At 45.5% G+C, this 15,879-nt stretch overlaps 1 protein-coding gene across 6 annotated transcripts in view; it reads right to left on the reverse strand.

Annotated features, from left to right (window-relative positions):
• Positions 1-15,879, reverse strand: part of SRGAP2 (SLIT-ROBO Rho GTPase activating protein 2) — a 332,663-nt gene that overhangs the window by 174,309 nt on the left and 142,475 nt on the right. The window lies entirely within an intron of this gene.

Below are 15,879 nucleotides of genomic sequence, written 5' to 3' on the forward strand. Positions count from 1 at the left end.
TCAGCCCAGCTGCCCCCCTCTCCTAGCTCATTCTCAGAAACATCAGAACTCCAACCATATGTCCTGACATCATTCTCTTCTCCAAGCTGTGCTCCCTCCCACCCTGTTGGTTTGGGGCGATGAGGGAATTTCTCATGAAAGTCTCTCACTAAAATGGGGGCGTGAACGTCCTCTGCTTTTTCCCAGGATCTGTCGGCTGGCCCATAATTCTTCCAATGAATTAGATACTGCAGCTGGTTTCTCCTTCTCCTGGAGTCTAGGATCTGCTCCACTTCAAACTCTGTTTGCCCCCCCCACCAACATCGGTGGCCCTGGAGATTCTATCGGCCTCAGCTCACTGGGGGCTGCGGCCTTTGTTAGCAAGGAACGGTGGAATACTGGGTGCATTTTAAAAGTCTCTGGCAACTTTAAACGAAAAGCCACTGGGTTGATTTGAGCCTGGATTTCGAAGGGTCCCACTCTCCTATCCTGCAACTTTCTGCACTTACCCGGCATGTGAAGAAAGCGGGTCGACAGCCACACTTGATCGCCCACCTTGAGGGGGGCCCCCTCATACCGACGTTGATCAGCAACTCTTTTGTATTCCCTTTTGGCTTCGTCTAATTGTTGTTTCAGCACTTGCTGGGCTGCCTGTAATTCCTGTAAAAACTCCTCGGCCGCGGGTACCGGCCCACTGCCTGAGCTGCTGGGAAAAGCTTTGGGGTGAAATCCATAATTAGCAAAGAAGGGTGTTTGCCCCGTGCTGGTGTGCACGGAATTATTGTAGGCGAATTCTGCAACATGTAAATAGGAAATCCAGTCAGTTTGCTGGTAAGATACGTAACAACGCAGGTATCTCTCCAAAACTGTGTTAAGTTTCTCAGTTTGTCCATCAGTCTGGGAGTGGTGAGAGGAGGAGAGCCTTAGCTCCATTTTCAACTGCTTCCAAACAGCCTTCCAAAACTTAGCTGTGAACTGGGTGCCTCAATCCGAGACGAGGCTGTCTGGCAACCCATGCAATCTGTAAATCTCTTTTATGAACAACTTTGCCGTCTCCTTGGCGTCCAAGGCCCCAGAGCAAGGGAGGAAGTGAGCCATTTTAGTCAATGAATCCACTATCACCAGAATAGCCGTCATTCCTTGTGACCTTGGTAGATCGGTTATAAAATCCATGGAGAGGTCCTGCCAGGGCCCCTGTGGAGTGGCTAGAGGTTCCAACAGCCCTGCTGGCCTGCCCGTGCTTGTCTTCGCCCTCAAACACACGGCGCAGGATTTTACATAGTTCTCAACATCTCTGCGCATTTGAGGCCACCAAAAATCCTTAGCTACATTTTGAATGGTTTTAAAAATGCCGAAGTGCCCAGCTGTGACGTCATGGCATTGACGCAATACTCTGAGTCTGAAGTCCCCTTTTGGCACATATCTGGCAGTTTTAAACCACAACAACCCATCCCTCCAGTGGAAACTTACTTCTGAGTCCGTACTCCTCTCTATTTCCTGGATGTAATGTTGTATGTCTGGATCCCCCTGCTGGGCCCTCTTGAGCTCTTCTTCCCAGGACGGCTGACAGGCTCCTAACGTGAGTTTTTCCGGTGGGATGATGTATTGGGGGGGGGTCAGCCTTTTCGTCTTTGTATTGGGGTTGTCTGGATAGGGCATCCGCCCTCTGATTTTTTGTATGGGAGTGGTATTTTATTTTGAAGTTAAACCTGGCGAAAAACTGCGACCAGCGTATCTGTCTCTGGTTCAATTTCCGAGCTGTCTGTAGGCTCTCAAGGTTCTTGTGATCAGATCATACTTCTATCTGATGTCGAGCCTCCTCTAAATATTGCCTCCAGTTTTCGAATGCGTCTTTGATAGCTAAAAGTTCCTTTTCCCACACAGTGTAGTTTTTCTCAGCATCCTTGAGCTTTCGAGAGTAGTACGCACACGGGTGCAGTTCCTTCCCATCCCTGTCAGGCTGCAAGAGAACCCCCCCGATCACCCGGTCCGAGGCGTCAGCTTCCACGACGAAAGGCCGGGTCGGGTCAGCAAAGTGTAGGATAGGTTCGGAGGCGAATTTCTCTTTCAGGTCTTCAAACGCTCTTGTTGCCTGATCTGTCCACTGAAACTTCCCTTTTCCCCTTAAACAGTCTGTGAGGGGGGCGGTTAGTTTGGAGAAGCCTGGGATGAATTTCCTGTAGAAGTTGGCGAAGCCCAAGAAACGTTGCACGTCTTTCTTGGTGGTCGGTTGTCCCCAATCCAACACACAGCTCACCTTTCCGGGATCCATCTCCACTCCCCCTGCTGAAATTCGATATCCAAGGAAGTCCAGGGAAGACAGGTCGAAGCCACACTTTTCCAGCTTGGCATATAGGTGATTCTCTCTCAGCCTTCCCAGCACTGCTCTCACGTGTTGGTCATGCTCTGACTGGTTTCTTGAAAATATCAGGATGTCATCCAGATAACAAACCACGTACTGGTCCAAGAGGTCCCTAAACACTTCGTTCATGAACTTCTGGAACACTCCTGGACTGTTACTTAACCCAAATGGCATGACCAGGTACTCAAATTGACCATAAGAGGTGTTGAAACTCGTCTTCCATTTGTGTCCCTCCTTCATTCGGACCAAATTATATGCCCCCCTCAGATCCAACTTCGTGAAAATTGTGGCCGAACGCAGTCGATCTAATAACTCTGGAATCAGGGGCAGGGGGTAGCTGTTTGGGATGGTAATTTGGTTGAGGGCGCAATAATCATTGCAAGGTCGTAATTCACCCCCCTTCTTTTTCACAAAGAGTAGGGGGGCTCCTGCAGGCGACTGCGAGGGACGAATAAATCCCCGCTTCAAGTTCTTTTCCAAAAATTCTTTTAGAGCTACTCTCTCTTGTTCTGTGAGGGAGTAGATTTTGCCTGCAGGAATGCTCGCTCCTGGCACCAAATCAATAGCGCAGTCATACGGCCGATGGGGGGGTAGAGTCTCGGCTTCAGTTTCACTAAACACATCCTCAAAGTCCAGGTATTTCGAGGGGAGGGTCACCTCCTTGACCTCCTGCACAGCTCCTGCTAGGGCTTTTATTGCTTTCTCTGGCTGACAATTTTCGTGGCAATACTGGGACGTAAACCACACGACTGCTTCTCTCCAGGCTATTTTTGGGTCATGCTTTATCAACCATGGCATTCCCAGAATCACCTCAAAGTTAGACAGGTCTGACACACACAAGGAAATGAACTCTTCGTGCCCCGGGATTTCTAGCTTCAAATCCCCAGTGGCTCTAGTGACCCCCCCGGACTTTAGTGGTCTGCCATCTATCGTCTCCACTGATAAGGGGGCTTCTAGTTTCCGATACAGGATATGATGGCATTTGACTAGGGCGGTATCGATGAAGTTTGTAGAGGCTCCACTATCGATCAATGCTGTTGAGTGGAACTGCACTCCTGTGGAAGTTGTAATCCTAATGGGTAATACCAGAACTCCTTTTAGGGGGGGATGGGTTAACGGAGGCCCTTTGCACACCGCTGCCCCCAGTCCTCCGGCCTGCACTAGGACTGGGTGCTTCCGTTTCCCGATGGCCCTGTTCGGTCTCCTTTCAGTTCACAGTCCCTGGCTAGATGGCCTGGCTTGGAACAAATAAACCAGAGACGTTCTCTGTGACGTCTGTCTCTTTCCTCCTCCGACAGCTTCGTCCGCGCCCCTCCCGAGCCATCCCCCACGTTGCCTGATGTCCCGGGGGTCGAAGGGATTTTACTGCGGGATACTGAGGCTGAATATTTTTGCACCTCTTGTTTTCTCTCTAACCGTCTTCCTTCCAGTCTGTGATCAATTTGTAGGCACAGCTGGATTAGTCCAGACAAATCAGTTGGAGGTGCGACTCTGGCCAGCTCATCCAATATCTCAGCATTCAGTCCACTTCGGTACATAAACATCAGTGCTGAGTCATTGTATCCAGTCTCTTGGGATAAGATCTTAAAGGCATTGGTGTATTCCAGCACAGTTCCTTTTCCCTGCTTCAGGGCACTCAATTGCCTAGCCACCGTCTCGGCTCTTTGGGGATCCTGAAACATTTCGGTCAGGGCTTGTATAAATGCTCCATACCTGCCCAGGATGGCATCCTTTCTGATCAGATAGGAGGTGACCCACTTGGCAGCTTCCCCTTCCAACAGACTGATCACAAATGCCACTTTGGCAGCATCATTGGGGAATTCTGCATCCTTAATGTCCAGATACATCTCACATTGGGCCACGAAAGTGGAGATCTGATTGCTCTGGCCCGCATATTTGGGTGGTAATCCAATTGGGATCTTGGCCACGGTGGCTGCAGGGGCTGCCCGCATTCAATCTATTGTGGATTTCAGGCACTGGTTGTCCACTTTCAAGGTTCTCACAGTTGCTAACAGGCTTTGAACATCCGACTGTAGGTCTGCCACACTCGACCTCAGTAGCTTCACTTCTTCCGTCTCAGAAGTGGGGTTTACCCCCCCAGCAGCTCCCTTTTCCATCTTGTCACGTTCAAGTGGCGGGAGTAAGGAGGGTTCAGTAGTTGGTTCTATCAAACTGTCGTGCCCGGGTTGGGACTCAAGAACAGAATCACTTGATGAAAGCAAATCAGTTTTTATTAGAGTAATTTCCAGACATAGGCTTCTTCGCCTCATGAACTCTTAACATGAACCAAAACCCGCGGCATGGAAGAGAGTTGATAGAACAAAGTTTCAAGCATTCCCCATCCCTTATCAAGGGGGTTTTTGGGCCCGGATCCTTTCACTCCACCTCAAACTGCCCACATCTACGCCCCTTCCCGCCTCTTTTCTTTGGCGCAATTCTAACTGCCTTCGTGTGCGGGGCGATGGGGGAGCGGCTGCCTCCTCCCTTTCTGATTCGGAAAGGATGGTGGGAAGTGGGGGGATTGGCCCGACACCTCAGGCGATTTCTCTCTACCCTTCTCTGCAGCCGAACGACCTTGGTCCTCCTCCTCCCTCTCTGTCTGTAACTGCAGCACATTCCTAGGGGGGGAGTGCGTGAGAACTGAGTCTGTTGTCTGTTCAAGATTTCCCCCCTCTATCTGGGAAGCTTCCCCCTCCCCTTCAGAATCCTCAGCCCAGCTGCCCCCCTCTCCTAGCTCATTCTCAGAAACATCAGAACTCCAACCATACGTCCTGACAATTATCTGGGCTTGGGAGAACCAGTACCACTGTAAAACTGCCTTTAGTGCCCATCCCACAGAGCCAGTCCAGGAGGATTCCGTGGTGAATGGTATTACGAGCTACAGAAAGACAGAGAAGGAGGAGCAAAGATGCACTCTCCTTGCCCTGCTCCTGGCAAAGGCCATCCATCAGGTTGACCAAGGCCGATTCAGTCCCATGGCCATATCTTCAGATGTGTTTGGATGAAACAGCTAATCTGGACTCATTTCAGTCTGGCTTCAGATCATGTTTTGGCACCACAGCAGCCTTGGTCATCCTGACTGATTACTTGTATTAGGAGACAAATAAGGGGGACAGTAACTCTATTGATTCTCTTTGCTCCCTTGGCTTCCTCTGATACCATTGACCACGGCACCCTTCCGGAGCAGATTCCCAAAGTGGGAGTCGAATGTGTAGTGTTACAGCAGTTAAGAACATAAGAGCCTGATGGATCAGGCCAATGGCCCATCTAGTCCAGCATCCTGTTATCAAAGTGGCTGAACAGATGCTTATGGGAAGCCTGTGATGTTCCTGTATTAGTGTAAATAGGGTAAGTGCTGTTTGAATAGAAGATACATGGTAAGTGGAGTGAAAGAGGAGGGGGAGTGAATGGGCAGTAGAATGCTGGATGATTGGCTGAGTGTTTAAAATGGCTGAGGGTATAAATGGAAGGATGACAGTGGAAGCTGGGTGATGAAAGTGAGTGGGTTGTTTTGGTGGGTTTGAGAGAGTTGTTTGTCAGGAGAGCGTGGAGAAGGAGGGGGGTGGAGTTCGGATTAGTATTAGATAAAACCATATGCTTATGTGCCTTATGAAGAAATCTTGTTATCTTTGTTATATTTAATAAAAACTATATTTGGTTTACCGAAGGCCTGATCCTTGGCTGGGGTTTCACAGACCAGAAGGGAGGGTAAGGTAATGACCAAGGCTGAAGGGAAACTGTAACAAATGGTGGCAGCGGTGAAGAGAATAACACCACAAGTATTCAGAGTCTCTGGGAATACTGGTATTAGGACGTGACTGGTGGTGCTGCCTAGCAGGGGGATCTGTTGAGATCTGTGCTAGAGCGGGGAGAGAAACCATAAAAAAGGACAGTCCGGACTGGTAGAGTCCCTGGTGGTGCCTAGTGACAGGCAGTAACCACGAGCAGGTAGGAACCTGACAGGGAGAGCCAGGGAAGGGCGTCACACGTGGTGGCAGTAGAGGTGGGATACGAACAAAGGAGACTACGTCACAGGTGTTGGCTGTAACGGTGGTACGAATACTAGAGAATCCCTAACAGTGGTGTGACAAACAGAAATAACAAAACAAGATTACTTGTGAGAGTGACTGGCAAAGAGTGTGTGGCAAAGAGTGAGTGAACTCAAACACCACGGCTGAATATATAAAAATGAAAAGAGAGGAGCTGGTGGAGAAGTGCATAACATTCAATTTACCTCACAAGGGTAAAGGGGTAGATGAATTGAGGGTACCACTTACAGGATTTGCAACTGCCCAGCAAAAACAACCTGTCAGGGAAGAGACCCCAGAAGGATACTTAAGCAATCCCGCTTATATAGAGTATTTGAGAGAGAAGTTAAGATGGGAGGCTGAGGAAAAAGACAAACAGAGGGAGTTGGAAACTGAGAGATTGAGGATGGAAGCTGAGGAAAAAGATAAACAGAGGGAGTTGGAAATTGAGAGATTGAGGATGGAAACAGAGAGAATGAGAGTGGATGCTGAGATACAAGGGGAAAGATTAAAATTGGATAGAGAGAAATTTCACTCTGAGGAGACAAGGAAAGACAGAGATGGAGCAAAAATAAAAATTACTCCAAAGGACTTTGCTGTCTATGAGCCTGGACAAGATCCTCAAATTTATCTCACAACCTTTGAAAAGGCAGCTCAGTTGTGGGGGCTACCTGAAGATACATACATGCAGTATTTATCAAACCTGATCAGAAGGGAATTGGCAGAGGTATACCAATATTTCCCCTCAGACAGGCCCGTCACCTATGCTGAGTTTAAAGAGGCAGTCTACAAAAGATTCAGACTGGGACCTGACCATTTTAAAAAGCTTTTCAGAAACTGCCAGATACAGACAGGGAGGTCTTTCGTGGAGCTGGGGGCAAAACTGATGGACATATTTGGGAAATGGCTGACAAGTGCAAAAGCTCAGTCTGTGGAGGAGGTGAAAAACCTCATGATATTGGATCAATTATACCATCAGTTACCACCAGAAATAAGGCTCCTGGTCAAAGACCGTTCCCCTACATCGGTGCAGGAGGCCGCAGAGATGGCGGATCACTTCGCCTCCAACAGAACTGGCTGGGTGGGGAAAACATCGAGAGATTTTAAACCCAGACCATATAACGCTGGCAGAAAGGATGTGGTACCACAGAGAGTGAGTTCTCCAGTAAAATCTGAAGGGCACAGGACACCCCAGGGTGGATCTGTGTACCCTAAAAGTGAGGAGAAATTATGCTACAAATGTGGTAGACCGGGGCACCTATGTTTTCAATGTGAGGTTGCCAACCCCATTAGTAATCCTGCTGAGACAAGGGCAGTGAAAACAGAGCCCAAGGCTTTAGAAACAGCGAAAAAGTTTCAGTTCTGCCAGATAAACTGGACAGAAGTAACAGACCTTGATTCAAGTCTGAGAGAGGAAGTGAGTGTACAAGGGGCAAATTATTGGGAATTGCTTGATACTGGTGCCGCTCAGACATTACTGAGGCCAGATTTAATAAAATCTGAGGAAATATTACCTCAGGAAACTGTGACTATCCAAGGAGTGAGGGGTCAACCAGAAAGTTTGCCTGTGGCCCTGGTGGAAATGACTTGGAGAGGCCGAGAGGGCCGATATAAAGTAGGCATTAATGCCCAGCAACAAGAACCAGTAATACTGGGAAGAGATGTTATGGGGGCACAAGGAAAAATATATGTGGTGACCAGACAGCAGCTTGGCAAAGAAACAGAAGCCATGTTAGCACAGGCTGAAAAAAACAGGGTGGAATCTGTTAGCCAGCCTCAGGTCACCATAGCAACCACTAGCAGGCCTGCTGAAGGAGACAAACTGTATCAACTGGTCTCTGATAATAAAGAAGCAGAGCAGTTCAGGAAAGAGCTGCATAAAGATATAAGTTTGAACCAAATAAAGGAACAAGCCCTGACCCAACAGATTCCTTTCACTGACAAGCTGAGGAATCAAATTGTGTGTGAGAATGAGATTTTATATAGACTGTGGATGCCTGCTGAGAGAAAGGATGAATGTGAACCAGTGAAGCAATTGATAGTACCTAGCAAATACAGAACCAGATTGCTAGAGGTAGCCCACGATGTCCCATGTGCAGGACATCTGGGAATAAAAAAGACCAAAAGGAGGTTGGCTGCACACTATTATTGGCCAAACATCTCCAGAGATGTAAAACAACATTGTCTATCTTGTGGAATATGCCAAAAGGTGGGAAAAAGTGGAGTAAAGACTAAGGCACCCTTAAAGCCCCTTCCTATAATTGGACAACCCTTTTATAGAGTGGGAGTAGATTTGGTGGGCCCTTTTTCCAAACCCACAAGGCATGGCAAGAAATATCTATTGGTGGTGGTGGATTTTGCCACCAGGTACCCAGACGCAGAAGCACTAAGATCGGTAGAAGCCCCTGTAGTGGCAGAGGCTTTATTAAAAATCTTTATGAGGCTGGGTTTCCCTCATGAAGTGCTGACGGATCAAGGCAGTGTATTCATGGGAGAAGTGATGCAATGTATGTGGAAATGTTGTGGTCTAAAACATCTAAAGACCACTACTTACCATCCCGCCACTAATGGGCTAACAGAGAGATTCAATGGCGTTTTGAAGGGCATGATAAGAAGCTATGTTCAAGATCACCCACAAGACTGGGATGAACGGTTGGGATGCTTCTTATTTGCATACAGAGAAGTCCCTCAGGAGTCAACAGGCTTCTCACCCTTTGAACTAATGTTTACTAGAAAAGTGAGGGGACCTTTGGAACTGTTAAAAAATTCATGGGAAGGAACCCTGGGAGAGTACAAAACATCTGTAGTAGATTTTGTATTGGAATTCCGCAATAAATTAACATCAATGATGGAGGTGGTGAAAAAGAATTTGAGTCAAGCACAGCAGAAGCAAAGTTACTGGTATGACAGAACAGCCAGGGAACGTGTGTATGATGTGGGAGATATGGTTATGGCGTTCATACCCAGGAAACATGACAAATTACAGGCTAACTGGGAAGGACCATATACCATCAGAGAAAGGCTTGACACAGTGACGTATGTAATCACCACAGACCAATTAAACAAAAGCAAAGTGGTTCATGTAAATATGTTAAAGCCTTACCATACCAGGGATGCACAGGTGTTGCAAGTTACCTTATTCCCTGAGGGAAGTGGGCCTGAACTTCCGGATTCGGTACAGGAAAGCAAAGACAAAGGAGGGGTAGATCAAGTAGAATGGTCAGAAGAGGTGAAGGAGGAAGTAAAAGAAGAGATTCTGAGAGTTTTGAAAAACTATGGGAATCTCTTTAGCAATAAACCTGGCCAAACCAGTATAGCCAGACATTCCATTGATACTGGAGATCATGCCCCAATCAGATCTATGCCATACTGTGTGAATGGGAAAGTTGTGAGTGAAGTAATCTGTGTAGGACATGGGGTGGGGAGTGGGAAAGTCACCCCCTTATGGAGCAAGGTAGAGGCAGTGCAATCGTGGCCTATCCCCTTGCATGAATTGACAAAGAAAAAGTGTTCTGAGCATGTGGTATGGATGGATGAATGTCAGAAGGCTTTTGATCTGCTGAAGCAAGCCTTGTGCCAAGGGCCCATATTAATAGCACCAGACTATGAGAAACCATTCATCGTGGCTACAGATGCGTCAGACCTCGCGCTGGGAGTCGTCTTGCTGCAGGAGAGAGAAGACACCAGACATCCAGTGGCGTATCTGAGTCACAAGCTGACGCCGAGGGAGAAAAACTATTCGTCGGTCCAAAAGGAGTGCCTAGAGGTCGTGTGGGGACTGAACAAGTTGCGCCCATACGTGTGGGGACGAAGATTCACGGTAACAACGGATCATTGGGCCTTGTTATGGTTGCAGACTATGAAAAACCATAACACTATGCTGCAGAGGTGGTCCTGGGCCCTACAAGACTATCAAGTGGACTTCGAGTTCATAAAAGGCAAAGGCAATGTACTGGCCGATGGACTTTCCAGGCAAGTGGCTGGGACTGCAGTGACGTGACCAGACGGAGGAACAAAGAAAGACATTTTCCCCATAGAGACTTGTTATATTGTTAACGCGACGTATAAATCCTGGAACAGGAATAATACTCTGCTGTTGTTTTAAGGGGGGGGGGGAAATGTGATGTTCCTGTATTAGTGTAAATAGGGTAAGTGCTGTTTGAATAGAAGATACATGGTAAGTGGAGTGAAAGAGGAGGGGGAGTGAATGGGCAGTAGAATGCTGGATGATTGGCTGAGTGTTTAAAATGGCTGAGGGTATAAATGGAAGGATGACAGTGGAAGCTGGGTGATGAAAGTGAGTGGGTTGTTTTGGTGGGTTTGAGAGAGTTGTTTGTCAGGAGAGCGTGGAGAAGGAGGGGGGTGGAGTTCGGATTAGTATTAGATAAAACCATATGCTTATGTGCCTTATGAAGAAATCTTGTTATCTTTGTTATATTTAATAAAAACTATATTTGGTTTACCGAAGGTCTGATCCTTGGCTGGGGTTTCACAGACCAGAAGGGAGGGTAAGGTAATGACCAAGGCTGAAGGGAAACTGTAACAAATGGTGGCAGCGGTGAAGAGAATAACACCACAAGTATTCAGAGTCTCTGGGAATACTGGTATTAGGACGTGACTGGTGGTGCCGCCTAGCAGGGGGATCTGTTGAGATCTGTGCTAGAGCGGGGAGAGAAACCATAAAAAAGGACAGTCCGGACTGGTGGAGTCCCTGGTGGTGCCTAGTGACAGGCAGTAACCACGAGCAGGTAGGAACCTGACAGGGAGAGCCAGGGAAGGGCGTCACAAAGCCCACAAACAAGACCTGAGCACGAGAGCATTCTCCCCTACTATGGTTTCCAGCAACTGTGATTTGCAAGCATACTGCCTCTATCGCATACCTGCAGGACCACTACCAACGACTTGTTATGGGGGACTACTGCTCAGCCCTGCAGGATCCATCTTATCCCCCACAGTTTTTGCATCTACAGCCAGGGTTCCCAAACTGTGATTTGTGAAGCACTAGTGATCTGTGAGCTTCATTCAGGTGATCTTTGGATTTGTGGATGAAGATGGAAGATGGCACATCCACTGCATTGGATATTCATATTTTAATGTATTTATTTTGTTTCTTTCATTACTATTATTTATTTAAACAAACCCTAAGGTCTTAAGATGGGTCACAGCAATTTAAAATACAACATTTGTATTTCTGTATTTGTATACAACATTAAAAGCAGTTTAAAACAAATTACAATGACAAAAGTAGTACTAAAAATATGTACCTCAGGTATCAAAGTCCAGGGTAAAGAGGTGTATTGTATTTTGTTGTATTACATTTTGAATTCTGTGGAATTGCAATTGTTACAACAGGCAGAAAAAGTATAAAGTGATCCACCAAGACCCTCACTGCAATTTTCAAGTGGATTGGTGGTAAAAAAAAATGTTTCGGAACCACTGATCTATAGGAAGCATTTGAGAGAAGACATCCAGGGATTTGGGACGTGGTGTCACCAATATGCAGGTAACCCCCAGCTCTCTCTAATCCTCTGTCTCCCCATAACATCTGAATCAGGTGAGGCTGTGGAAGTGCTAGACCAATGTCTATATGTGGGCAGTTCCCATGCCTGGGAATTAGGGAAACAACTTGTTCTAGCTGGAATTACATTCCCTCTTGAATAGCAGGTTCTCACCTTGGGAACTACTCCTTCATCCAGCACTGTCATTTGAAGCGCGCTCTCTCTCTCTCTCTCTCTCTCTCTCTCTCTGCACAGAGTTGCTCTATCATGAATGTGTTGAATTAATAAGTCCCCAATGCACATCTTGGTATGTAACATTTGGATTTTCATTCCTGAGTTAGGGCACAAATAGTTGTGACACTGAAAATTGGGACCAGCTAACTTTTGCAAATAGCCACTAGGTAAACAATTAAAATATTTTATTTGAAGTCACACACCCAGTGGTAATTTCGCTGCGGTGGCATTTATCTATAATTTTACAAAAAATTGAAATTGCAACATTATTTATGCTCTGCATTCAAAATACAGAAAGAGATTTTAAAAAATTGAAGTCAAAACAAATTGAAACTTAATTTCTAGCCCATTTGCAAAAGAGATGGTTATCAACAACCCTATTACACTTTAATAATAACTGATGGGGTTATTTAAAATAACTGCTTTTAGCCAATCCAATTGATTGTAGTGAGTACAATTATACATAGTAAATGCAGCACATGAAAATGGCATGGTACTGATAGTGTTGCTTCCTTTCATAATTCTACATTTAAACAAATTGGCTATTTGCTAGTTAACAAATAGAGCTTGATATTTGGCCTTTATCAGTAGTCTTGTGCTAGTTCACACTTGTCAAATTGATTGCGATGCAGGAAATTGAGGGACCTTTCCAGCAAAGAGCACAATCACCAGTGGGTCTGGATTCAGTCACAAAGTATTTCCATTTCTCATATCACATGTCACTCCAAGAGAGGTTCCCCAGGAGGTACTGATTGCAAAGAATTATGTGCTAGTGACACATAAGAAGCATAAAGAAAGTTAACATAAGAAACTATTCTGGAAATTAACCAGCTTGGCAAACCTGTTATCTAGATACTAAATCCTTACAAGGAACAGCTCCTGTTTATGCAAAATTAGTGACGAAAAAACCCACACCACTAGTTAAAAACAGACCAAGAGATTTTACCTACCATTTCAAATAATACATAAATAAATAAATCATGTTATCTGTATTAATTCTCTATTCCCAGATGAAACTCATTGCTGTACTCTTCCTTAGCAATGTAAATGTTAGCTTCCTTCCGGTCTGTCAGTTTATGCTTTTAAAAAGTGGGGAAGGGAGGTTTATCAATTCTTCCCTTGCTATCAAAACTTAGTGCAGGTGGAGGCCTTAGACCAGCCTTCTCCAACCTGATTCACTCTGAATATTTTTGACTACAACTCCCATCATGCCTGATGGCCATGCTGGTTTGGCTGATGGGAGCTGGGGTCCAACATCTGGAGGGTATCATGTTGGAGAAGGCTGCCCTAGATTGTGCAGTGTAGGTGCAACCATGGTGTACTTCTACAGAAGCCTCTAGCAGGCTGCAGAGGTGCAAACTGGTAGCATCATTAGCCTCTGCAAACCAGCCCCATCACCACCCCATAGCACAGTTCAAAAGGAGTAGCTGGTACATACACTGGCCCTTCTCCTTGACTGCTGCATAGCGGTTGTAACAGAGAATTGGAGAGCATATTGCACACAAGCCACTTCTGCCAAAAAGATTCACAAACCCTTTTGGAGATTTTAAATAGGAAGGATTTTAAACAAAGATCCAACAGTTGTTTACCACATATTTTACACATTACTCCACTGGATTTCAGTGGGATTCACTCCCAAGAAAGCATGCACAGGATTGCAGTCCAAATCACTAATTTTTCCACACAATGTTTATGACCAGTAAGAATACAGCCTCTACTTAAAATGGCAGCAACATAGTTAAAATGATGGAAGCCTTAGTGAAAGAGCAGCCAGAGTTAAATATGTATCTGATCTCTTGATTTGTTTCCTACATATTTATTCCATCTTTCCTCCTAGTTGCTCAAGGTGGTATACATAATTCTCCCATTCTGAGAGATAAGATAGGTAACAGAAAACAACTGGTCCAATATCACCTAGTGAGTTTGTGTAGAGATTTGAACCCAGATCTCCCTGGTCCTAGTCCACCACTCTAACCCAGGGATAGGGAATCTGTGGCCCTTCAGATGTTGCTGGACTCCAGTCAGCCTCAGCCAGCATAGCTCCTTGTCCCTTTTCTAGCCAACGCAGAACATGGGAGTCTGATCATCAAACTACAGTGGAATTAATTAAGGGGGGGGGAATTGTTTTCAGCCAAGTGAATGTGCTAGATTATAATATGTCTCCAAAGAAATCCTCTGTGGTTGCCAGCCAACTTGTTTTTCATGTTGTCCTCAAGAGTATAATGAAGAAACATTAGTTATCGTCTATGAAGATTAAGGGAAACTAAAAGGTCCCTGTCACTCAATAATCCCTTTTAAGTACTTAATCAACTATAATTTAATTAGCATAAAGTTTTAGATGGTCAAATAAAAGTGTTACTTTCACATTGCTTGAAAACAAATGGTGATGCCATCTCTGCTTCAGAACCACCACACAAACCCAGGCATCTCAGAATGAGATGTTCTGAGAGAGAACATAAGCCTGACGAATGTCAATCAAACCCTTAAACATTCTGTATAGGGTTGCAGTACATTGCAGTGCCATTTTAGGATCCTCTGCTCCTGGCTTCTTTTTAATAATGATGTTTTTCATTTGTAATTTATTTCTGTATTTATTGCTTTTGTATTTTTCCTTTTTTGTTAGGAACTGTTTAGGAAAGGCAGGGTATATATTTTTTAAACCAAGCAAACAAATAAATATCAACTAATGCACACTGATATTTAGTAAACTTTTCCAAAGGGTTTTAAAAGGGAGGGGAAGAGACAGCGCACACCAGATATGACCCCATTCACACAAACCCTGCATGCAATTCATGCAACACCCCATGCCTATTCATGGGAGTGTGGGATTTGCCTTGGTGTGGCAATAACAATCCATTCACTCTTCTTTTATTTTAAGATGAAGAAATAGCCTGGGGAAGGGGCAGCTTTGATGAAGTTTGCTCCCCCACCCCACTTTCCCAGCTTTTAAAGAGCTAATTCAGCACAGTCATGATTGCAGTTTAAAGCAAGGGACCACTGAAATTATTATAAAACATGTTACAAAGAAGTCCTACTGGGTAGAACAGGATTGCTCCTAAACCTCCTTGCATTTTAGAAGTGCAACTGTATAACAATACCAATGGAATAAAGGTACACTAGCATTGTGATTCTTGATACCCTTATGCTGGAGGGAGGCTGCTGCTAGTGTACCCCAACTCCCTTAAGATTCTGCTAGTATAAGGGAAAGGGGGAACTGTGCTGAGTTGGGGGTCTGGCAAGGGAGAAGCAGGGCTTAGCTGGAATCCTATATACATTCAAAATGTCAGTGTTGTGGGGTCAGATGTCCCCCCCCAACAGCATAAAATTACAGAGGCTTTATAAAGTTTGAGGCTTTCAAACAACTTTCAACAACTCAGCAGTCTCAGAACAGCTAAAGCATACCCCCTATAACTTCTTGCAACTAATGTGTCTTCAGTGTTCACTGAAAGCCAGCATTAAGGAGGGCATTCCACAACCTTGGTGGCATCACAGAAAAGGCCCACATGCTGCACCTCTGAGGGCAGAAGAGACCAGCACACAGCATAATACAGCATCTGATGGGAAGCAATAGCTCTCAAAATACTCTGGCCCTAGATCATCAAAAAGATCAAAACCAGCACTTTGAATTGAGCCCAGAAGCTACTTAGGGACTAAATGAAGAAAAAGTAACATCAGAGTTACATGTTCTGACTGATGTGCCCCCAATCAGGAGCCAGGCAGTTGCATGTTGAACCAAACATACTTTTCAACCTGTCGTTACATGCAGGGCTGTGGAGTC

Source organism: Rhineura floridana, chromosome 6, assembly GCF_030035675.1.
Source record: "Rhineura floridana isolate rRhiFlo1 chromosome 6, rRhiFlo1.hap2, whole genome shotgun sequence".
Lineage (NCBI taxonomy): Eukaryota > Metazoa > Chordata > Lepidosauria > Squamata > Rhineuridae > Rhineura > Rhineura floridana.